We start from the raw sequence: 24,614 nt of genomic DNA on the forward strand, positions 1-24,614 counted from the left end.
AGGTCTTCCTCAGTAATCATCTCTTTAATTGGCATTTTTCTAATATCAGGAAGAGAGCCCTAAGGTTTAAGTGTCTGATGCTGCATCAAAGGGCCACTGATAAAGGCACAGCCCCATTCCAGTAGGACAGCGTGGGTTGTCAATCAAATTATTTCTTGTTTTAAAAACAAAGACTGAGTAATGAAGAACTTACAATGTCAGAGATAAAAAAACTTCAGAAAAGAAGAAGAGCAACAGAGAAGGTGTTACAGGATGTTTCTAAAAATATAAATGTTCCCTATCTAAGTGGATGTGGCACAATCAGAATAGGATGAAGAATAAAAGAGACATTGGGACCAAATGACTATGAAACATGTTGATGAAAGCAAAGAACAGAACAGCACAGAAACATTTTTCTCCGTCTCTCTGTAATTTTCACATGTATTTTATAAGTAAAGGGCACGTATTTAAGAAATTCCCCTGTGCAATCTATGAGGCTAGGATTATAATAGTCACATCACACATGTGGCATTCTTAACTGGCCTGCTGCAAGGGAGCAGATCTGGAGCCAGAATGCAGAAATGCAGAAGATACCAAGGAGATTCAAAGCTAGATGTAATGTCATGTATGACATACCAGAAATGTATTCAAGAGGCCAGCTTTACTAGTCAGGGCCTGGAAGCTTTTCATTTCAATGGAGCTGAGGAGAACATGAATGTATAGTGGTGTGTGGTACCTCGCCGTCAGCTGACAAGAATGATGTGGGTGACATGCCAACTCTTGTTCTTCCATAGATTTCTGGAGAGAAAATTCCCAGATATTAAAAAATACCTGCACACAGTATTTTTCTGTTTTGAGGTGTATACTGTAAGGTTTTCAGAGATGCAATACACCTCAGACTTCCATGAGCTTTCTGTAGGGTTTTTGTTTTGGGGTTTCTTGGTTCTACAAGGGCTAGGAAAATAAATGTAAAACACCTTAAGATCTGTTTCCTCCTTTCTGTATCTGGTTCTTTTCAACATTTTTTTTCTAGTCCTGTAATATTTGTGTTGTGCTGCTTTTTCATCCTGAAGAATCAAATCTACTGAAAGAACTTACTTGCTAACATTCTCGATCATTACTTTTAAAAAAACCTACAGAATTCAAAATAATATGCTTCAACTAGGTACTAATGCATTTATTTATGCATTCCTTCATTCCTTTCAAGCAAAATCTGATTTGGCCCTACATCTGTATGCCTCTTACAGATAAACAGCATTATTATTATTTTTAAAAAAGTTTTTGTTTAGGCATAAGCCAAATGCAGCTTAGTAAATGTGATGACAGTTCTTATTTACACACAATTAAATCAAAGCTGTATTTGCTCTATACAATTTTAAGAGCGTTCTGACATTATAAGTTAAATTGGTGCTGTTTAGGTGAGATGAGAAACAGTCAGCTTTTTTTACTCTATTTTATGGTGAATGACATTAACTTACTGGTTTTGATTGCTATACTCTTGGTATTTAAGAAAAACATTCTTAGATACTTTTACTAAAAATGTGTTTACCTATCACATGTTTATTCACCAATAAAATGGCAGTGATTATAAGGTCATGATGTAGTCAACAGAACTGTTTGTCCAAATCTACGGTTCTGTTTAATAGAGAAAGAGAGAACAAGGGCAGTAAGGAATGTTTTTTTATCTAGAACTGGGTATATTAAACTAAATGGTTTTTTAATACCATCTCAGGCTTGGATTGATTTTACATTGAAGTGATTCTGTCCCACATCAAAGATGTCTGTTAAAGAGAGAAAAAAAGTGACTCCTTTCTAAAAAAACCCCCAAAACACAATAAAACAAAAAACCCCACAAAAATAACCAAAACCCACCTCTGGCTGAACAAATAATTTTCAATTTAGGAGCAGGTGATGGTAAGTTATCTCCCAAGGGCAGAGTATTCAGACTTACATGGAACTAAACAGCTCTGTTATGATGAAAGCTGGACATTCCTCAGTGCTGGGATCTAATGAAAACATCAACGCTTTACTAAGTTTCCAAACTGACAATTTAACAGTTTTACAAGAACCATTTAACATTTATCATTGCTTTCTGCAAGTTATATTTAGATAAGGGAAACAGTTACATAAAGCAAACAACTCTTGCGTATAGTAAAAAAAAAAAATAAGTGCACAAGCTTCTTAAGATTTACATTTAAGGATGATGCCTCTTTGCAGTAAACTGTCAGCAATAATGGGTTCCCATAAATAGGAAATGGTATTAGAAAAAGAGGAACAGATTATTATAATCTCTGATGACAGAAACTACACACTTTCTTTTTCTCTGAATATGCTCAGTGCAAAGTCCATCAGGTTTGAGCACTTATACAAACCAAGTAACAGGAAACAGTAAGGTCAAAACAGAGCACTGAAAATTACTGTAACACAACTGTTACAAAACTTCTGTGCCACTGGAGAGCAGTAGGAAAAAGCTGAAGAGGCAGAAGATAGATGACACAACCTGGGAAAGTGGAAGAAGAGAGTTTGAAGAGTCTGAGGAAAGAAGGGGAAAACGGATGGATACAGGCTTAAAAATTAATTAAATTAAACTGAAAACCTGGAAGTAATACTGCAGCTGGAAAAGGCTGTAGAGGGAAAGGAGAGCACAGCAGAAATACCACATAAGAGAATAAAAAGCCACTGAAGGCTGCAAGAGAATAGACATTGAAATGCTGGATGAAAAATGGTAAAAGAACAAATTGGCAAAATAAGGATAAAGTGATTTCTTGGATTATGAAGCCAAAGCCGAATATAAGGCATATCCATACAAGTGCTGAGATATTAATAACTGCAATATTGTAATATTTTTCATTTAGATAATTTCTAATAATGACATGAGGCAAATTGACTGGAGCTCTAGGTGCTCAGGAAGACAGATAGGGGACAAAACTGGGGAGATACCATAGTTCAGGACTTTTGAGATACCAAGACTGTAGAAATTATGAAAGGGACAACACAAATATATTTTTGTTTTTCCCATAATGCCTAGAACAGAAAGCTTCTATGCATTACAAATACAGGTTACGAATCTTGCAGGTACTAAACAACATGAAAAATATTTAAAACAGATCGAAACCAATTTTGGAATACATGCTAACTTTTAAATATGCCTTTAACTGACTATCCAAAGCACTGTCGTAATAGAAATTGAACATGTCTGGTTTTGCCAAACACCACTACTAGAAGTGAAGCTTGCCTTCACTGAAACACATTTAAATATTTGTGTTCAAACAATGAATTCATTTACTTGTTCTAACATTCTTTATTTTAGATTCTGTATCCATAAGCAAAACCAATTTGCACAGAGGTTTATCACTATACCATTTCATTAGCACTCAGAAAACTGAAACTGTTGGAAATGAGCAACTGTGCCTTATGCAACAAAAGCCTATTTATGAACTATGACTCTATACACAATATGCCTTGAGGATTGTTCCTGTTCTAATAAAATACTTTTGCAAATTTGTTGGCCAGAAACTGATAAAATATTTACCTGCAGTAGTTAGGCAAAGGAACAATACTGTCAGGTAAAACATATTTTCATATATACTTTGGATGTTTTATTCACTCAGTAGCCAGCTTCCAAAGGTTCCACAAAAAAAAAAATTAAATCACATAGCTTAAATATTTGTCCGCAAATAACACTGGTTAAATAACCCTGCAACATCTGGTTTCCTTTTCTGCTTGCTATTTGAGTGCTTTTTCTGAGTATAATTAATCCTTCTAAAATGGGAATAAAGCAAGTTATTGTCTTTTGGGAACTAATGAAGTATGTTACAACTGCAGACAAAGGGACTGTGCTTCATTCTGCACAGCAGAGTTAAGATGCCCACGAAGAGACCAAAAGCATATGTTCATATGAAAATGGTGCTTGCAGCTCAGAGGTCTAGATTAACTTAACAAATTTAGCAAAAGGAAGTACTTAGTGTAACCCTGTAGCTGCAGTGGAAAATTTCAGGAGGAGAACAGTTCAGAGACATGGGAAATAAAAACTCAGGGAGACATGACAGGACATTTTCCTTCTGTCTCGATTTTCCATGTTGAGGGCTTTGTGCCAGAACAGGATGAATTTGTAGCCCAGAACAGATAACCAGTGGGGAGGAAAAAACAGTGTGAATGCTGCTTCTCTGGGAGCTGTGGTAACATACACAATCATTTGCATTTTCATCACAGTACTGATCTAACATCAAACAAAAGTTTTGTTCTCCCTGTATCTGTCAGTGTGCACTGGAGTTCAAAGTCACACTCTGAAGTCAGATTTCTGAATTTAGGATTAATTATTGTAGCACTTCAGCCTGCAGAGCTTGAAAAGGTAGCTCTACCAAGCCATTTAAGAAAAGCTACACCAAAAAACTCCTCATTATGTATAAATACAGAGGGCAAAACTAACATATCAAGTTTTTCTTTTATAAATCAATCAATAAAGCTTTTGCCACCGATTTCCACAAACACAGTTTTAACATTAAAAAGTCAACAGTGACCACTAAATCTTGTTGAAAATACAGTTCTACCCTGCTCTTCCCCTCAAGTATGGAGATGACACCATTTTATGTTCTCTCAGATCTTTTTTTAATTGATAGAAAGACAAAATAGAAATGAGAAGTAATTCCAAACTTTTCTAAAGCATTCTTTTCCACTGGGCCAGTTCAGGCACTTGGTCCACAAAGACTGATTAGAATAAAGACTGATTTTTTGTCTTCCCTTTGAAATGAATCCTGCAACCTTATCACATTCAACAAATGAGATTCATATTGATCAGTTAATTACATCTCTGTAATGCAGAGTAAAATAATTATCTACTTTCCATTTCTGTTTCAAGGTCTGGTCTGATCTTGCCTGGAAACGCAAAGTGCTGTATTTGTAATGGTCTTTGTTTATAAAAGACACAACTTTTAATCAAAGCTTATTTTATGTTTCAACTATATATTACCATATATACAACCATAAAAGGATCCAGACTTTACTGAAGGGACTTGTCTAACCCATTAGCTACCTACACGAAGCTACAGTTTGAACCAGACTCCAAACCATAACAAAAGGATTGATGTTTTCAAGAAAGCCTCAGCAGAACTTTGTCTCAGGATGAAACCTTCAGTGTCCCTCAGCTTTTCAGACTGCACAATATATATGGAAGAACAAGGAATATACACAGGAGAATCACACAGTCTTACCATTGTAAGGCACAAATGACCACTGTCCATTATCAGATTACTAAAACTTTATTTTTACAACTCTCTTAATTGTATCTGAAGAATAGGATTTAAACCTGTTGCATACATGCACATGTATTGAACATTACTTACATGGATCAAATTAAAAAAATTAATTTGCATCACCAGTTTTGACTGGTAATAAAGCAAAAATAATTAAGTACTGTAGGTATGCCACCTTTCCTCTGCTGAAGGAAATCATGCTGGAGAAAATGCCACTTGAGTACTTCTCAATATACTTTTTTTCCTACATCAATTTGTTAGGGAACTCTTTCAGATTATCCTTGCTTTTATTTTGTTTGGTGTTTGTTTTTAAGCAGAGTCATAAATGTATTTCCACTTCATGCTATTCCCAGCTAGGAATAAAATGACTTGGTACTTCCAAGAAAGAAAATTACCAGGGAATCTGTTCTGCATTTGTAGGCAAAAGTGAGGCACTCTGAATGGAGAAGAATTAAATTAGCCCCAGATACAGGAGCTGAACTAGCCATGTGTTTTTGAAGTGACTGTCTGCAAGCCCTTTCCTTTAGATACTTTATAGTCTGAAATTTATACATATAAATATAACAATATAGGTCTAATCTGACAAAAAGTTTTCTGCCCTACAGTAAGCACTAGTCCATCCAATTTTTAGGCAAAACACTTCTTTTTTTGTTGGGTTTTTTTCATTTTCTCTTTCAAAGGGAACAGTGATCTTTGAATAAAATATTTTTACCTTCCCCCCCTGCCACCAGTTTAGAATGAAAGCATATTCCATGTTTAAGATTCTATATTTACTTAGTTTAAATATTTATGGGTGAGATGTATATACAATATTGAATAAAACAGAAACCAGATTCATTCCTTAATGAGTGAGAAAGAATAGTCTTCATATGCAGCAAAAAGTAGTGTTAAAAATTGTCACTACTTCTTTAAAGTCAGCAACCACAAGAAATGTTGTCTTCTCAACTACTGTACAGAATATCAAAACCAAAAGAAAGTGTTATTAGTTTTTCTTCTCTATTATCATATTTTTATGACAAAGGTTAGAATGTCCAAAAACGTGTTTAAATTTATTCAGCTGTTCTCCTAGTTTCATGTTTCACTGGGCTGCTACACTGCATTATGTTCCCATATGAGTGGATTAAAGCTACCTAACAGGCTGGTTACGTTATTAGTCCAGTATCTGAATATTTCTTCAGAACTTTCTTCACTGAGTATTGACAAGCTGCAAAAGGCATATTTAAATATGGTGGGGTTTTTTAAAACAGGATATTGATGGTGTTGTCAGATCAACACTTCTAAAGACTGCTTTTCCTCCTAAGACACTGATAAACTAAAAATGGTGTTTAATCTAGTTGTATGGGGACTGGACAACTCAAGGGAGAAGTAATGGGATACAGAGACTTTAACCTTTAGGTCATCAATTCAAATTCAGCTCAAGCTGATCATGAACAGCATTCCCACATGATGAATGTTTGTTAGCCTGTGTAAAGAATTAGACACAATAAATAGTGGTGGACACATTACCAAGGTAACTGATCCCTTTTGGTAATCTCAGAAGAATACCTACACACTGACAGGGCACAAAACAATCTTGATTTCTGTAGCTTCATGGAATCCATCACTGACTGCAAATTCCAAAACAACATCCCAACCACAATCAAATTACTTATGACAGGTTTTTTGATTTTTTTTTTCCCCAGTAGGTGCATACTTCAACTAGCAGTATCCTCTACTGTGATCACCAGTGAGTTCACCTTGCCATAATAAAGTGCAAGGTGCAAAAAACTGAGATAGAAAATTATGTTGGAAAATGTCATTAAACTAATTGCTGTTCTAACCTAAGTACTACTGCTAGGCAGATTTGGTAGAATTGTTAAAAGTCTGGTTATAGGAAAAACAGAATAAGCTGAGATAGCTGACAGGAATAACCAGAGGCATGGAAAAGACAGCTCTATATGGAGTCTGAGATTGAGATTTAGTTTAGAGTCCAGATTAATAAATGTTGCCTGGTATGAATACATGAAATAATGATTATTACAGACATTTCTTCAGAGCCTGGGAGTTATGAATAAAGCCAGGCACAAAGGTTCTTTTCTAGCCTATAAGAATTCTGGAGATTTCAGAAAGGTCTTGTTACTATTAGGACAAATCCTTTCACAATTTCCACAAAAGCAGAGATACCCAACCTATTACAGACAATAGTCCAGTGGTAATGACAGTTGCCTTGGATGCATTAGACATTCAACTGGGTTTAAGTCTCTATTCAATTGGATTCAGAAAAGGAAATTGAATCAAAGTTGCATGTCTTAAGGGATAATGCCCTAACGATTAGACTCTGGGCATTGTAATGCAGATTTCTCTCAAGGTTTCTTGTCAAGTAGTTCCATTTTCAATAAATTAGTCATTTGTTGTTTGAAATCAAAGCTTCCTAAAGGAAGTTTCATTAAACTATCCTTGATATGAGAGAGGTTTTGGGTTTGATAAAACAACAATTTCTATCAAAAACTGTTAACTTGAAAAATGCTGTAGTAGCTTCTGTATTTCCAAGAGCAAATGCAAATAAGTTTCAGACATTTGTGAATAGTCTGGTTTTTCTTTGCAGGAATACTAAAGACAGAACGGTGAGACCAGGTCATGCAAACTTTTGCTATTCAAGATATCAAGTTATTTAAGGCTGAGGACCATTGCTACTAATCATCCACCATCAAACCTCCCATCTAAATTTAAAATAACAAAATACACAATAAAAGAAAAACCATTTCTCATTTGAAAATGACCAGAGGAAAACACAGCAGCGTTCATATTACCTGTTTTTTGCTAAGCAACAAAGCAGTTGACAATTTTTATTATCTGGAAGTATAAGGCCTTTAATCTGAGCTTTAAATAAAACGACTCATGATCACTATGATTTCTTTTTACTCTTCCCATCTGTAATCTTGAAAATACACTGTTCTCTAATACAATATTAAGATTTAGAAATGAAATGTAGACATATGGTTAAAATCACATGAAAATTGTCTTATGTTTGACTATTACCTGACTCAAACAAGATGCTTATTGACCACAATTTTAATTATTATAACTGCTTTATGCAGGGGTTCCCAAAGCACACTGAGGCAAATAAACTAGAATCAGGTAATATAGTTTATCCAAAGCTAAACAAAAATTCTTCATTCTTGAAGACCTCTGCTTACCTTCACATTTTACCAATCTATCAAGTTACAGTTTTAAAAATTTCTCATTTCTGTAGAAATGTTTGTTTTCTCCACTCTCCTACTTCATTTTCCAATTCCATTTTTCTTTCAGTGCCCTCTATCCTTGTCTGTCATTATAGTGTTATTATAGTGTTTTTTTAATGATCTATCCTAAATTTGTAACACTGGTATCTGAGCACCCACTGGTTTCCCCCTGTTACATCCTACCAAACACCCTCTTCTCTGGAGCAGTTATGTCAACACTGCTAAGCACGTCCCTACCCTGGTCAGTCCCCATGTACATAAAATCATGAACATAATGTAAACTTCCAAACATTATCAATTTGTCTTCTGTTCACCTTGAGAGATAGTGTCAAATCATGGAAACAGTGGCCCTTCTAAAGACCAATCATGAGACAGTGAAAGTCCTATGTGGGGAAACAGAAATGCTGCAAACTGAACTTCACATAAATGTCCTTGGTCAATGACCAGGATAAGGACTGCACCTTCCTACTCACACTGAGTGCTCTCCTGCTTTATGAGAAGCTCCACCACAATTAAAATAGATCCTAGCAAGACAGAGAAAGACTTGTCTTCAAAACCAACAGTCTCTCATGAATGTGACTTTCTAGTCCCACCATGACCACTCCCAATTTACCTTATTACAAAGCAGCAATAGTTTACAATGTAATGTGATACATCTACTGCAAGAAAATTAATGTCTGATGGATCACATTATTCCTCTAGTGTTCTAAACAGGTAGAAACAATAATAAAAGAACTAAAATAATAAATAATAATAAATAATTTTATAAAATAATAAAAGAAGTTCTGATTTTATCCTGTCTATAGCTCTTCAGACTAAAAATAATTCACAGTTGCTATTTTCAAAATTAGCACTTCTATTAAATAAAAAATAATCAGACTCATCCTAGTTGATCTTAGACATTGACTTACCTGATTAATTCCATGGAGGCAGATAGATGCATTTGAATTAATAAGGACCTGAACTGTAGAACTTAAGAAAAACATATATACTGGGGAGAAAAATGTAGCCTAGGACACAGCTCTGCACAGAGATCTCAGGAACTTGATCCAAAAGGAGTTCTAAAGCCAGCCCAAATAAATACCAACTAGGTGGGTTCCCCGGCAAATTCTTCAGGTGCTAATTATTTCTGAAATGGTACACGAGCAATGGACATTCCTAGCCTACCACTGATTCCAGAAGTAAAATCCCCAGGTCCATTTCCTTCTTCAATCTAGGACTCAAGGCAAAGTCTTTTAGCAGAATGGTTTATTCAATAGGCTACAGCCTGCATTAAATGCTGGGATAAGGCTAGGGATATATTAAAGCTCTCCTTTTGAAGCTGTATCATTCTACAGAAAATAATTCAAGATTCAATGGGCCAGAGAAAGAACACAAGAGGGAGCAAGAGTCTGTAGCCTACTGATTTGGGCACTCAGCTGAGAAAAGCAGTTCTGGGTTCCTGGTCTTAACTCCATGGAAGGTTCATGCAATTTGTCTAACAGCCTTTCCATAATTTAAGTTCTAGGTTGAATCTGGCTATGTTTTCCTTCTTGATCAAGTTTATAAAAAACATATTGTGTAACTGCATTTATCAATTTGAATTTCACAAACATCAACATGTCTGTCACATGCCTTTAATGCTAAATTGTATAGAGAGAACATCAATAAAGTGGAAATGTGCCAAAACTCTAAAGCTAATTTCATATTCATTTTTCTTTATATGCATTTAAATACAAGAACTTAGTTGAGAGGAGGTTAAAAATACAGCTAAAATGCAAAGAAAAACACAGGATGTGGTAAGATTTTTTAAGAAGTTATAAGAACAGTAATAGACATCTCTTATCTTAATTCTGCTGTTTCAGTTTCTGATTCTCAGTAGTATTTTCTTTTGCTGTTTCTCATTCCTAGCACAACAGAGCAATGTCATGCATGCGACTGCTTAAATGCAAGCAAGTTTATCCTTCCACTTGGGAAATTCCCACTCCAAAAATTTCACGGACATATTTCTGGTTTTGCTAAACATTCTTTTTATAATAGCTTCATTTTGAGCCTAAGCCTATACAACAGGGTCCCTTTAAATAGTATTCCATGCCTTGAAACATATTACAAAAACTGTTATATCAAGGCAAGTTATGCAACAGCTCTCTATGGTTTTAGCATATTTACTCTGTCACGCCATATGTGAGACTGCAGCCTCCACAACAAAACCTTTACACACTGAAGTCATTATCTCTGTGAAGTCTGCAACTGGCATTTAAAACTTATTGATGGCCTGGGTATTGGTGGCTCAGTAGGCAGCACTCTTGCCGGAGGCCCAGAAGGTCAGAGGTTCACATTCTGCTCAAAAAACAAGTTGGACATTTTCCAGGATTGTGTGTGGGCTGTGCTAGACTCCAAAAGGGGCAGTCCTTAGGACAGTGAGTGAAACCTTGTCTGCTTTGTTGATATCAACATCCTCTGGAAATTGGAAGAAGAAGAGTAGGAAGCAAGTTTAATTTCCCTGAAGCCAGTGAATGAAAATGAGCATACTTGTCAGGGAGCTGGCAAGTTGGGTGTGCTAAATTTGGAATGGTACAACTGCAATAAACTGAAGAGTTTTAAGTCATTTTGGTCTTTGTAATGAGGGTATGTTCAAGAGACAGGTACAGACAGCCAGGCTTGCTCAGTATAAGCTAACTTCCATAATGGTGGAATCATTCTGGGTTCTGTTTCACCCCATGGAACTATGAAAAATGCAGGTGTAGTTTTGGTAGGTAAGGAGTCTAAGCAAAACTGGTTTAACACTGATAAAACTTCAGAGCTTACTATACAAGTATTGAAAAAAAATCTTCAATTAAATATCCAAGTTAGTACTGCCAATACATATGGAGAATAATATAAATGGAGATTGAACCTGCTCTGGTGTTACACTTTGATACTTGAATATCCCAGATGACTCCCTCCTCCTCTTCTTTATGGACAGGTAAAGATGGATCTCTTGAAGGAACTGGGGATCACACTCTAGGCAAAGGTTGGACAGGTGATCAACGTACAGCAGGAGATTTTGCCGTGGCTATGTGCCTCCAACAGTGACTGGATCATCTGGTTTAGAAAAACAATTCAAAATTGTAATATTTTCTTAATAACTTCTTTAGGGGAAAAGAGCAAAAGGAAAAACCAATTATTTTTAAAACATGGAATGTATCACAGAACTTATCATTATATACAGCATTAAAAAAATTCATTTATTTCTTATTTAACACTTCATGGACTCTTTAATTCCTTAGAGTCAGCCTTTAGAGGACTATATTTCATTTCAAGTGGCAAAATGTGATCAACAGTGATGAGATATAATTTCTTTTTTTGGTGTCCAAGAAAACCATACAGAGTCAAGGCTGTGCATGGCCCATTATTTAAACAGGTTTTGTAGCAAGCCACTATATATTAGCCAAATGGAATTCTACTCTGTAGTGGACTTCAAGGAGGTATTTACAGAGGCTAAAGTTTGTTAATGAAGATTCATCTCCCAGCACTCCCTCCATTGTCAATAGACTGAAAGAGCATTTTCTAAAGGACTATTCAGAGCACCTAAAGTGAGACTGTTTCTTCTAGCATTTAGGAACATCACCTATTATCTCCTTATCTTTTACACAGTGGGTTTTTTTACCGTCACAGAAAAACAAATAATGCCTTCCTTCCCAGAAATATCCATTAGTATAATGGACCTTTAGATTCAAGTTTGCTGAAATCAACCTGTATTTACATATTTAATGTGTAAGCAAGGATTTTCTTCAGCAAAACAAGTTAATGAGGGCATTATTTCCAGTTTAGAAGCAGAGGAACCCATAGCGTAACCCCAGTGCACATTTGCAAAGAATTATGAGTTCATTTTGTCACTAAAAAAATGAAAAGAAGCTATTTCAAGGAACGAAGGATGTCCTCTTAACCTGTGACAACAAATTTGTTTGTTTTTTTCTCTTCTGAGTAAGAAAGCAATTAGGTTTTTTTCCAATAAAAATATCCTTGTCCATTTATAAACACTCCGGGTAATCATGTAATTACCTTACCCAATCAGATTAAATTGCTGTCAGTTGAGTTCCCACTGTTGATTAACTTTCGTGTACTCTGAACCTAAATGAAGTCTTTGGTAAAGTCATTTAGTCATTTACAAAGGTGTCTCTATGATTCCAAAAAGTATAACAGCAACATATTATTTGCTATAATCCTCACATGTCCAAGGTCATGGATAGATCACAGTGGACCCCTTTTTAAAAACCCAAAGAAATACAGAATTAAACTGTGTTGCTTATTTTTGTGTTTCTTGCCATGACTTCTAAATGTAATAGTAACCTTTGACCTCCACACATTAAACACCATAATTATGCAATTAAAACTAATTATGCAATTTAACTTACATATTTTTGTCCTACAACAGGCAGGTCAATTACCTCACTCATTGACCTTGGAAGCTTTCACAGTTTAAACAAAACAATGAGGCTTTCAATTAATTTTAAAGTACAAACAGAGACGAAGCAGTAGAAACAAAAGTCTTCAAGCTAACACTAAAGGGATGGATCACCAACAAATCTCTTTATTTTGTATTACATAAAGTAAATCCCTGGATAAAAACCTCAAAATTTCTTTCTTTCTTATATGTTTCTAGCATTAGGAATGTTACCACATTTGTGAACAAATCATATACAAATTACATACCAAACGCACACAAGGCTTTGTCCCACTTGTTTTCCCCAGTATGGTTTACTTTGCTTCCTCCTACATTTCTCTACCTCTCTCCCTATTCCACCTTCACTTTATGTCTTTTTCTTTCCCCTTTTTTCCTCATTACCTTTTCTGTTCCATTGCTAACTGCATGACATTGTAGAGATTTAAATATTATGAAACTGCTCTAGCCACTTTTCTACTTCCCACTTGCATCCCTAACCCCATTCATGGGATGGTTTTTGTCATCAGATCCTGGCTTCTGATGATGATAATCCCAGCACACTGAGGGAACTTTGGATGTCAGAAAGCTACAGATAAAAGAAACGTTCTACATGCTCTAAAAAAATTCTAAATTTTTCGGTGTGGAGAATGTGGTATAAGTGACAGACAATTTATGAAATAATTGAAATATGTTTCACCTGAATAATGTCTATATTCTCTTCAGACACTTAGGTAATCTACACATACAACACTGAATGCTCTAAAATTGTGCAGAACATGCAGTATTACATGGTGTGCAAGGAATGTCTTTCTTCCCACAGAGAAGAATTCTCATCATAATTCAAGCACATTTTTATTTTCCAGTAAACTAAATCTCATTCACTAAGAACAGTTCTTAAAGCAAGTACAAGCCTAGGAGCTTGAAGCTAAAAAGGATCACATTCTGCTATCCTGTTCTTTCATTTGCAGTCTTAGTCACAATAAGTCCCACCCAGGCTCAGCTGTGAAGTGACAACCAATGTATATACAGGTACACCAGTCACTATAGAAGCTGTTTTCTCTAAACCTTGTTCTGTGTGGGGATCAGGAAATTGCTGCTGTTTAACTGCATTCACAAATCTATGCTAACTTCTTCAAAGAAAGACAAAAACATCTACAGCACAATTTGTGTTTTGGTGTCATTTCTAACACCACTTTTTGAGTTTTTTGGTTCTCTGCTTTAATTAATCCTGACTTGCACAAACAGTTCAAAAAGATACCAGTAAACCTTTGACATAACAGAAACAGTAAGTACTGAACTCTGAAAGAGGAGTTACAACAGGAATGAAATAATTTAAGATGGATGCAGGCCTTATTGCAACATTAAAGCTCTAGTTGGATCTGGTTTCTGTAAAGTAAAGCAATATATTGAAATAGTGCCCCAAACTTCTGGACAATCGTTAGAAGGGAAATAACAGAGTGCAAGTGTACAAATTCATCCAAGAGAATGAAGGAGCTTATTCCTTATACTCTGATTTACCAAAAAGGTTCCTTCTGTTTTGAACAGAACATTAACATTCTAATTCAGCTCATAGAGCATCCCAAACAGAGCAGCAAAAGAATGTGTGAAGGAGTCCAAATATGGTGTTATTCAAACAGAACGGATTAGGGGAACTGGGACAGAATCCTACAAGTGGCTAAATAGCAGCAGGAGTTCAGCTTCACAAACAGCAGGATGCTGTTCTTTCCAGACATGAGTGACATAATACAGGCAAAACAATCAAGATTTTAGCTGATAAATGTATGCATTAGGAAAAGGCTTTGCTGTGGAACTTTTGTACTCCACAAACTTTTAGGTAAATTCTGAAGACCTAATTTATATTGGAGAACATTTTGTTTTACAGGAACATGTCATGCTAATCCTGTCACACAGAATCCTTTATAACATCAAGATAATAATTTTTAAGGGACCAAATGCAGAAAACACAAAGGTATTTGCTTAACAATTTAATGAATGGATAAACCCAAAAGCTTTTATAGTTTGACACAGCTTCAATTCTGTCCTAAGCAATTCTAGCTTACATATATTTAATAAATGTATTTTAAAATATAAATATATATAAATATATATATATTATAAAATAAATATAATTTTATTTTAAATATACTTAAAAATATTAGCTCCAAATATCTAGGATATCTATAACTAATAAGTAACAAAAGCTATTTAAGCTTATCAATTATTCAGAAATTCCATATTACAGTGGTAGTATAACAGAAGTTTTAAGATTACCTTATTTGTAAAGAGGCATACTGAGACATACATAACAAAATCGGATGCACATAATTAAAAAAAAGGATAAATAGATCACTTTTATTTCAAAATTTGCTGGGATTTTATAAAATCACACCTCCATGAAAATATCTATTTTTCACTGACAATGTGTTTAGAATACTATTTAAAAGTATTTAATGACTTTTCATCTTATGCTATGTGTAACCAGCAAAAAATCTACTCAACTGTTTTTTAGCCAGAGAAGTGCAAAACATTATGTGTAAAATATTCCTCTCTTCCCAGTATTCTTCCCTGTCCTCCACAAAACAGACTTGTGTACTAAATACAAAAAATTACAGTTCTTAGGTGGCAAACAGGTCTCAGTTTGGAGTAGAGGCCATACTTACCCTGACTCTTAGAATACTGAGAGACAAGAATTTCTGAGTGGTGGGGTAATAGGAGGCCTGGCAGAGACCTAAAGAACATTGGAGCACACCACAGGTCCATCCAACACAGAACCTTTTCTCCTGTGGAGGCTCCAGGTATAGCCTCCCAGCTCAAGCAACCTTCACAGATTTTATGCATTGCAAACAGTCTCTCAGCACTTAATAGCCTCTGATGGATTTTTTTTTTTACCCTACTCCTCCTTTTAAGGGGGCAGGCCAACCAGAAGCACAAGGGCACAGAGTTCCCCTGCCACAGCTTGGGCAACCACATAAGAACATCATGAGATTTGTGACAGACACCAGTAGACTATTTCTTGAGCCTTTTCCTCAGCACATAACCAGAAATTCAGCCATTACCTGATAACAAAACAGACACTTCACATGGCATGAGCAAGTGAGAGAACATCACAGATGATGTCTTCATTTTGATTATTTCATAGACATGGAAATAGATTTATGGTCATTTCTTCTGGTAAAAACCAGATGGTAGATCATGTGAAGTTCTTGCTAGCTGGCCTCAGTCTGTGGATCTTTTCAGAAGCATCTGTGACATTATTGTGTATGATTTCTGGAGATCTTTTATACACCTATATGGCCAGGAACTTGCAACGACACAGAGACAGCCATAGGATTCAGCAGGTCTGGTTCGAGTACCCTGCTCAGCTGAATAACAACTACATGCTCCTGGTTTTCTATTACCTGCAGCACTGTGCAGTTACTGAAAGCTGCAGTCATCTTGTTCTCATCACCACAGGGAGTGTGACTTATTTACATGTAGGGATGTATTGCACATTTATAGCATGTTTGGTACAGAGCAGAGCAGTTCTGTAAAAGCTGATTAAGACATTATGCTTAAAATTGGATGCTTTGTGAATATCTGTGTTTTGGCCTTTCCCCAAATGTCTTTCTCCCACAAAGTGAGAGAGGACAGCTGGAGTACACTAACTTTCCGTACACAAGAGACAGTTGTGGGTTTTGGGTTTTTTTTTCCTTTTGAAGGTATTACTTGCATGTTATTACATTTACATAAAAGACCTTTATCCTTTCCCATATATAGTAACTTGTTCCCCGTTATGTGAATGTTGCATAGCCATTTCCCCCAAATACAAACTAGAATTATCCTCACTGTCATTCAAGATTTTTTTCTCCATTACAAAGAACTGATGCAAATCTATTTTTGTTTGGTCTGTTTTATGCTGACAGCAATTAATCCTAAAGCCTAGAGCATAAAGACATATGAGTATCACATATGTTTTTAATCTACAAGCAAGTTATCCCATTATTTTAGGTAAACTTTGTGATCACAACCATTCTTACCTACTACGATACAATAGGTTATTTTCATCTAAATGGCTTAAGACTCATATATACTGCTATGGGGAATACACTCTTGTTCATTCCTCATGTTTTACCTCCTGATCTTGAAATAATAATATAATCAATGAGCACATTTTGTTTATACTTGTAAATGAAAATACACTAAAAGCATGCCGGGAAATAATATTCCGTGCCTTAGGACTCCAACAAGCACTCTTTATAAATAGAGCTTGTGTAAATCACAGACAAAGTTGACAAATTTCATGGATTAGTCATGGTGAAAAGATCAGATTTCATAGTTTAAAACAGATTAATATGAAAATCATATTAGAATCCTGATTATCAAAATTCTGCATGTTGCTGAAAAATGAAATTTAAAATAATGATAGTTCCAGAGTCTATTCCTTTATTTAAACCCACACCAAGTCACATACAGGGCATAAATCTTACTCATCAACCAACTGCCTTATAAAACCTTTGAAATCTATATTTAGCTATATTGGGCAAGACACACTAGAACCAGACCATCACGACTTAGAGAAAGCATAGTACATTCAAACTATTTCAATGCATTTTTCCATTAAATTAGTCTAGCGTGAAAATATTTTGTGAACTTATAGAAAAACTTTAACTAAAGGAAGAAACAGACTTTGAAACGAAAGCTGCAATTTTCACAATTATTTCTGGTTTGTGCATTTAATATAAAACTAGGAAAGTAATCTCCTAAGTAAGTTCCATTTTAACAGAATATCTCAGTATTCTGGTAAACACATAAAAATTACACCACTGAAAAGCAAGACTCAGAGTTAAGAGAAACTCAGTTTTCATGTAAAACTTCATGGCTTTTAAGTCTTTCATGATGATGTAATTTAAAGTGAGGCCTTATTTAAAAGAGAGGTTACATATAACCATGTGATTCAAAGAGACTTGTTGACTACATAACTATTTGGCTTGATGCCTACATCTCATCTACTTAGTTGTATAGACCACTTGTCATCTTTGTGTATGAAGACAGCCAATTTGTCAGACATTTGCTTTAATTCTTTTTCTTTGTCTTCTTTACAATATACTTCATACACATCCTGATCATCAATATCATATATCTGACTGGAGGATGGAAATTCATTTGTGTCTCCATCTTATTTCCTTTGCATGCAATCCTCCTGGGTCTTATAGGATGTACTTAATAAGAACCACATTATTCTGCTAAAGGAAGTCCTTGAGCAGACTTTGAGAAGCAGTATGGCAAATTAGTTTCAGAATGTGGAAGGTCAGGTTGGATATAAAAAGCTGAAGTTATCTGCAGTCTTTTCTGCAGTTCAGAAAGTAAGAAAAAAGTCTAACTTGCAAGAAAGGATTTGCTTGATGTTTTTCCTTTAGAAAGCTGGGCAAATTTATCCACAAATAGGCTGAATATTAGTTGAAACAAATTAAAATTACCCTTTACTTAAATTCACATTGTTAATATATGAGCAATCATACTTCTTTTCCAAGCGCATTTCAATGCTTTTGTTTCCGCAGACTTAGAAAATTATTTGCAACAAATTCTATACCATTCAAATGTTTAAATTTAAAAGTGTGTATGAACATAAATAGACTCTTAGTCGGGTGGAAACGCCAGGTTTATAGCTGCCCTTGCAGCCTTAATTCTGCCCTCTGTCTACAAATTATGCTTATTTCTAATTAATGATCACACATCTCTCAGCCTAGGAGCTCAGACTCATTCTGTTCACAGGCTACAAGTTCCTTACAGAGTAAAGTTGCCTTTCAATACTACCAAAGTTTTAAAAATGCTGCCTTTGCTGAGCACCTCCCTGAAACTATATTGCTTATATTACTGTATTAATATTTGCTTCCTGGGCTTCTCTGTGCTGCTCTTCACTGTGTCTGGATATATCTAGAACACTAAGCAACTGCTTTCTTCGCTGTCTTTGTGATATGGAAAGAGCACTGTTATCTGTGAGGGGGAAACGGTGCAGGCACTGGGCACAGTTTCAAAAGTCTTTCTTTGTTGCAGATGATTTGGTGACTTGCCCTAATGCATTACTCTGACTGGTTTCGAGTTCTTCAGCTTTTATGGTCCTTTAGCTTTTTGAAACAGTTGCATAGACTTAAACATGTTATATAGACACATCTCTATAAAATAAAAATGCATTTTGTAGGTGGGAAAAAAAAAAAAAAAAAAAAAAAAAAAAAAGACAGCCCAGAGCTGTTAGAAATGGCCTAAAACTTAAACCCACTCCTGATGCTTCAGTGCTGGTTCTGCTCCTGATGACCAAATAGTTTTGCTGCCATAAGAGCAGTGATTTCATTGCTCTGAGGAACTGTGAATGCTTTACACATCTGAACTGGGTCATGACTTTAATTAATAGAAGTTCACACAACACCTACATTTTGGTCTATACAGGTTGTTACCCTGTAAGAAATCCGTAGCAGGAGAATGGACAGGGCTCAGTTGAGCAATGAAATTACTGTTTTCCTCACTCACTGTCACTGTCCCATTCAACATGAAAATCACGAATGTATTAAGTGTAATAGACAGCAAGCACAGAAAAATTCATCACTTAATCTCTGAACAAAATCTGACTGCTTTCTCTAGAGTGGCCACACACACTACAAAATAGTGAAAACAGGGCTTTCGATTCTTTAAAAGTACCAGCTTGATTTTCCTCCCTATTTTGAAATGAATCTGATGCAAATATTGGCTGGACTTACAAGGAGCTGGACTTACAACTATTTTATTGATTTCACAGTAAGGTGACATATGGTCAGGTTAAAACCTGAAAGCTACTCTTCGTTTTTACCACCTGGTTTTCAATCACATAGACCTCCATGGATTTTTTATTATCTATTCTACCATCAGAAAATTAGAATCAGCTCCAAAATTTAGCTAAACAAATTTCTTCATAGAAGCAAAGAATGCATCATTAAGACCAAATAATAATCTCAGTCAAGTCTATCAAAACCCTTCCATTTTCTTGGCAAGTGCATATTAAAACTGAGATACTATGAAAATAGTATTTCTCTCCATGTAGTAATGAGCTTATGTGATTTTTTTTTTCTGTATTTCATTCTCCTCAGCAATTAAACATTGTTATAACCAATTCTGGAATTTTACCATTTGGGGTGCAGTAACTGCAAAAAAACATGATTTTCTATTGACACTGAAATGAGAAAAAACCCCACAGTATTTCCTTTACAATTATATATTAAAGAAAAAAGTACAGATTTTGGAACATATTTGGTCAAAACTTTTGCACAATAACCTCTCCTCCACCTTTTCATATGCTGAAAGACATAAGTAATCCATGTTTGTAAAGTGTTTTAATGACCTTAGATGAAAATTACAGAAATGTAAGGCAAGTATAATTGTTGTTATTATGATGAAAATGTCTAGTTCTACTCACTCTGTTGCCTTAAGTAACACAGTGGGCAGCCTGTTATTACTAAAGGAATAAACTTTTTCATCAAACACGCTTTATAAAAATATTTCCCTGGAAATGTAACCCAGCATGTAGCAAGACTACTACAATTTTCCATCAACTATGAGTACATGCAGCATAGGTACTGTAGTTAGATAATTTTACTTGAGCTTTTTGGCAATAGTTACTCTAAAGGAAACTTACATTAACCTGAAATTTAGAGTCTGTTATCCCCAGGCCAGCTTCATTGGAATTTTTAATATGGCACTGTCTATTCAACAGTTGTGTGTAAAATGCCAATAAACTGCCCAGAAGAGAGCTGAAGGGCTAATTGCCTTTTAACTCCACTGTGATGATAAAGTCGTGTAGAAAGAAAGGAAAAACTCCCACTGCTTTAACAAGTTTATCTGACTGCCACTTTAACATTCTCTGTCTGCATGCACTTTAGTGCATTCACCAATAAAAGGATAAAAGCATTCAAAATCCTATACTCTCAATAACCAAGTAAGTCCAGATTCAAAACGTCTGCTCTGCTGGAATCAGCCCATTAGGTCAACGAGCTTTTTGCATGGTACTTGGTTTCAACCATACAGTATAGACCAAGAAAATTTTCCTTTTGATGCAAAAGATTATAAATCCTTAGGAAACTGGAGTGAGAGAAGAGAAGGAAGGATAGTAGTTTGAAATAATAAAAACCAGAAACTGCTTCTCCCAGATGAAGGGTGAAATAGTGTCCACCCAGTGGTGAGATCCCCACTGACTTTAACAGGGTAAGGATTTAATCTCTAAAATGAAATAAAATACAGGAAAATACAGGATCATTTAATTTTAAATGTTAGATAACTGTATAGTTTCAATTTCCAACTGCTGTTTTATCAACAACTATTTATATTTTTCTCTTTTTCGCTTCCCCCTTCAAAAATCCACTTTTAATAATATATTTTTCTTTCATCTGATTGTGAATGAGATTTTCTAGTTACCTCTAGTTTTCTGCACTTTTTTTTCACAACGTTATTTCTTATTAACCCATAATTAAAAGTAAGGATCAAATAATATGTTATGGAAGTCAGTACTTACAGGCAGGCATATTTTCCTTTGCCATTTCAGTGATACCATCCTTGTCTTACTTGTTTACACAAAATGAGGTGCTCGTTAAAAGACATTTCACAGAATGATTGAAAGGAAGAAGCTAATGGTCACTGAATGTTTTGCTACACCTTTCCCTTTGACCAGAGAAGGAACATAACCAGCTCTGATACTGAACTGACCTGTTCCTCTTAACATAGCAATAAAGCCATTGTGATTATCAGCTGTTGTTTTCTGTAAAAAATCTTTTCCACATTTTTCTTATTGTAACCTGGAAAGAGTACAAAATCTGAAATCCAAAGACACTGCTAACACCAAAAGTTCCTCAAATACTCACAGAAGCTAATCTTGTATCATATTGCATTAAAATTTAAAAGCAGAATTTAAAACTAAAAATCAAATGACCCTTAAAACAGACTTACATGCATCTGAGCCTAGGCATTAATATACTTATTTCCATATGCATTAATGTACTTATTTCCATACAGTTCTGTATTTCCCTTTGCCATCAGTTTATAATTTGTTCCAGATTTTGTTATTTCTTTCACATTTGAAGGCACATTGTTCCATATATGGGTGATGAAAGGCTGAACTGGATGGAAGTACAGTGAGATGCTATAGAGAGAATTCAAACAGAAATGAAGTTAAATTTTCAATGTATAAACTAGTAACAAAACTAAAACAAAAAAAAAAATAGTGCTCAGGGAGACCCAAAATGTCCATGTTCACAGAACCAAATAAAACAGCTTTGCAATACTTCCAAATTTAAAATGCCAGTACTGAAGGGAAGTAATGAATTTAACCATAACAATACACTAATTTTAGGTTGTCATGAAGTTCAGGGGTATTCTTAAAGTTTAGATCTTTGTTACTAGATTAAAAGGCAGAGTAAACTGAAAGATCAAGCTAATCTAGGATAAACTTCTTTTCCACAGTTCAAAGGCATTGGCCTTTCCTCAGCTTCAATTGCAGGCTTCTTTGAAGATGCACCCTAAAGTTCATTAAAGAAATGTCACTAACTTGAACTGATTTCAGCATTAAAAAGATAATGCAAGAGCTTCATTGCCAGAAAGAGTCTGGCAGAAAGACTTTGAAGTCTTTTAGATGGAATTAGATATTTCTTTCCTTCCATTAAAATTCTATTTTATTTAAATGGATCGTAAGGTTTAAAACTTTAAGGAAACCTTAAAAATTAAGTGAAAAAAAATCTTGAAAATACACATTGTAAGAAATACATCTTAAAAATCATTACATAATTCTTTTTACAGAATCCAAACTCAGCACCACTGATTTTTTCCCACACATTAAATGTTCTTAACAATATTTCCAGGTGGTAGTGCACACAGTGAACTGGCAGATATTGCTGAAGCAGGATCTAATCTGTACATGGAACTTTGCAAAAAAATTTAATGACAAGAACAACAGCAGTCTTTAAAAATGTAAGATTTAGACAGATTGATGTAGCCTCATCTTAATAATAAGTGTTCCACAAGACTGTGTCAATCGCAATTTGAAGAATAAATCACTAAGATTTTCTCAGCCTCTGCTGAAATCAAGACAGATTCATTTGCTAATTATAACTACAGAGTTATTCTTAAGATAAACACTTGTTTTTTATACTAGGCTGAATGCTTATCTCCTTATTTACAAAAAAAAAAAAAAAAAAAAGTAGTAATTGTTGGTATGACAGACTTAGGAAGGGGACTTCTATTAATAAACCAGATAAAGGGAAGGCTCTGCCTAGAGAACAGGACTGCAAACATTCAAGATTTGTTATGAAATAGCTTGCCTGAAAAGTAACTGATAATTATGAAATTAATTTTTTTATTACAAAATGCTGCATTGAAGACATGAAAAAAATTACTACCCAGAAAGTTCCCCAAATCAAAGGTAAGCATATCAGCATCTGTTTTCAGAATAAGCAGGCAACCTCTAAGTTTCTAGCAACACACGCTATAGCTCATGGTTACTGTAGCCCACTGCACCAGTCTCACAAAATGGTATTATTGAACTTTATTTTATTTCATGTTTTCTCTAAGTACTAACTTACTGACCAGGTCCTGTCAAATAAAAACCCCATCATGGATTCTGACAGCTATTATTTTGTAAACACTGTTGATTCATGGAACTTAACCTTCTTGGACAATAAATTCTACATATTGAGGTGAACTTAATACTTGCAATACCTCAAACAATTGCTTACAGGACCAGTCAAATATTCTGGCCGTACTCTGTTTCACCTTTAAGTTATTCTACATTGAAGGTTTATGAGAAAATCCTAAACAGAGAACTGTCATATGTGCCAAGGTTCATTTGAAACACATCACCCCTGGCTTTTTGATGTATCCTTTGTTACTCTCTTTTTTCATAAAAGCAAACAGCTGTTTCTTTAAGTCTATTTATTTTATGTACTTTGCTTTTCTGAGTTCAAGATTTTATCTTGCAGATTAAAAAAAAGAAAAAGAAAAAAGACTGAACTACCTGTCAATCTTGACATCTTTAGGCCTTGTAGTAAAAGCAGTCAGTCTATGCAGCTCACTCAAGAAAACCATTTTATTAGAATTATGGAATTGATTTCAAAATAACTTTTAAAATATTACAAGATGACTTGTACAAGTATACATACTGAAGATAAAACACTGAAAGTAAATCTCTTGCTGCATATTCAGCCTCTTGTGATAAAAATGAAAATATTTTACTGATTAAAAAGATATTGAGAAACTGATCTATCTTTCTATCACCTAGTTTAATGTTAACCACATAAAGTCATTAAAGCCTAGACACACACCAACATTTTTTTTAGATTTACAAAAGACTCTCTAGAAGTTTGTCTACCTTCAATGCAATCCACTTAATGTGTACTACACATGCAGAAAAAACTTCTGTAACATTATCAGCTTAAAAAAATCAGACCATCAAGATGCAAAAAGTTCCAAAATTAAAATTATCATTCAAATTATCATTCAAATTGAAATTTGCACCTTATTAGATATTAGTTATGATTAATTCTGTATGTTATGATTTTCCCCAGGACTCCTGCCTCAATCAGTACATGGAATGGGTGTCAAACACTCGCTCATGACCAACTGGCCAACATTTTTGATACATCTTATCTTCAAGTCTGCTTAGTTGAATGTTATTCAAACACTACTGTCAAAACAAAGCTATTAATTTCATTAAGGCTTTTCAAGAACATTATTTATTATTTACTATTTACTGCTCCCCCTACATCA

At 34.9% G+C, this 24,614-nt stretch overlaps 1 protein-coding gene across 1 annotated transcript in view; it reads right to left on the bottom strand.

Moving 5' to 3' along the window:
- Nucleotides 1-24,614, bottom strand: part of ERC2 (ELKS/RAB6-interacting/CAST family member 2) — a 401,801-nt gene that overhangs the window by 47,772 nt on the left and 329,415 nt on the right. The window contains exon 17 of the mRNA XM_071755842.1: nucleotides 11,328-11,515. The gene's annotated coding sequence lies outside the window, so the exon portion shown is untranslated. The remainder of the gene's footprint in view (nucleotides 1-11,327; nucleotides 11,516-24,614) is intronic.

Source organism: Heliangelus exortis, chromosome 12 (genome assembly GCF_036169615.1).
Source record: "Heliangelus exortis chromosome 12, bHelExo1.hap1, whole genome shotgun sequence".
Taxonomy (NCBI): Eukaryota; Metazoa; Chordata; class Aves; order Apodiformes; family Trochilidae; genus Heliangelus; species Heliangelus exortis.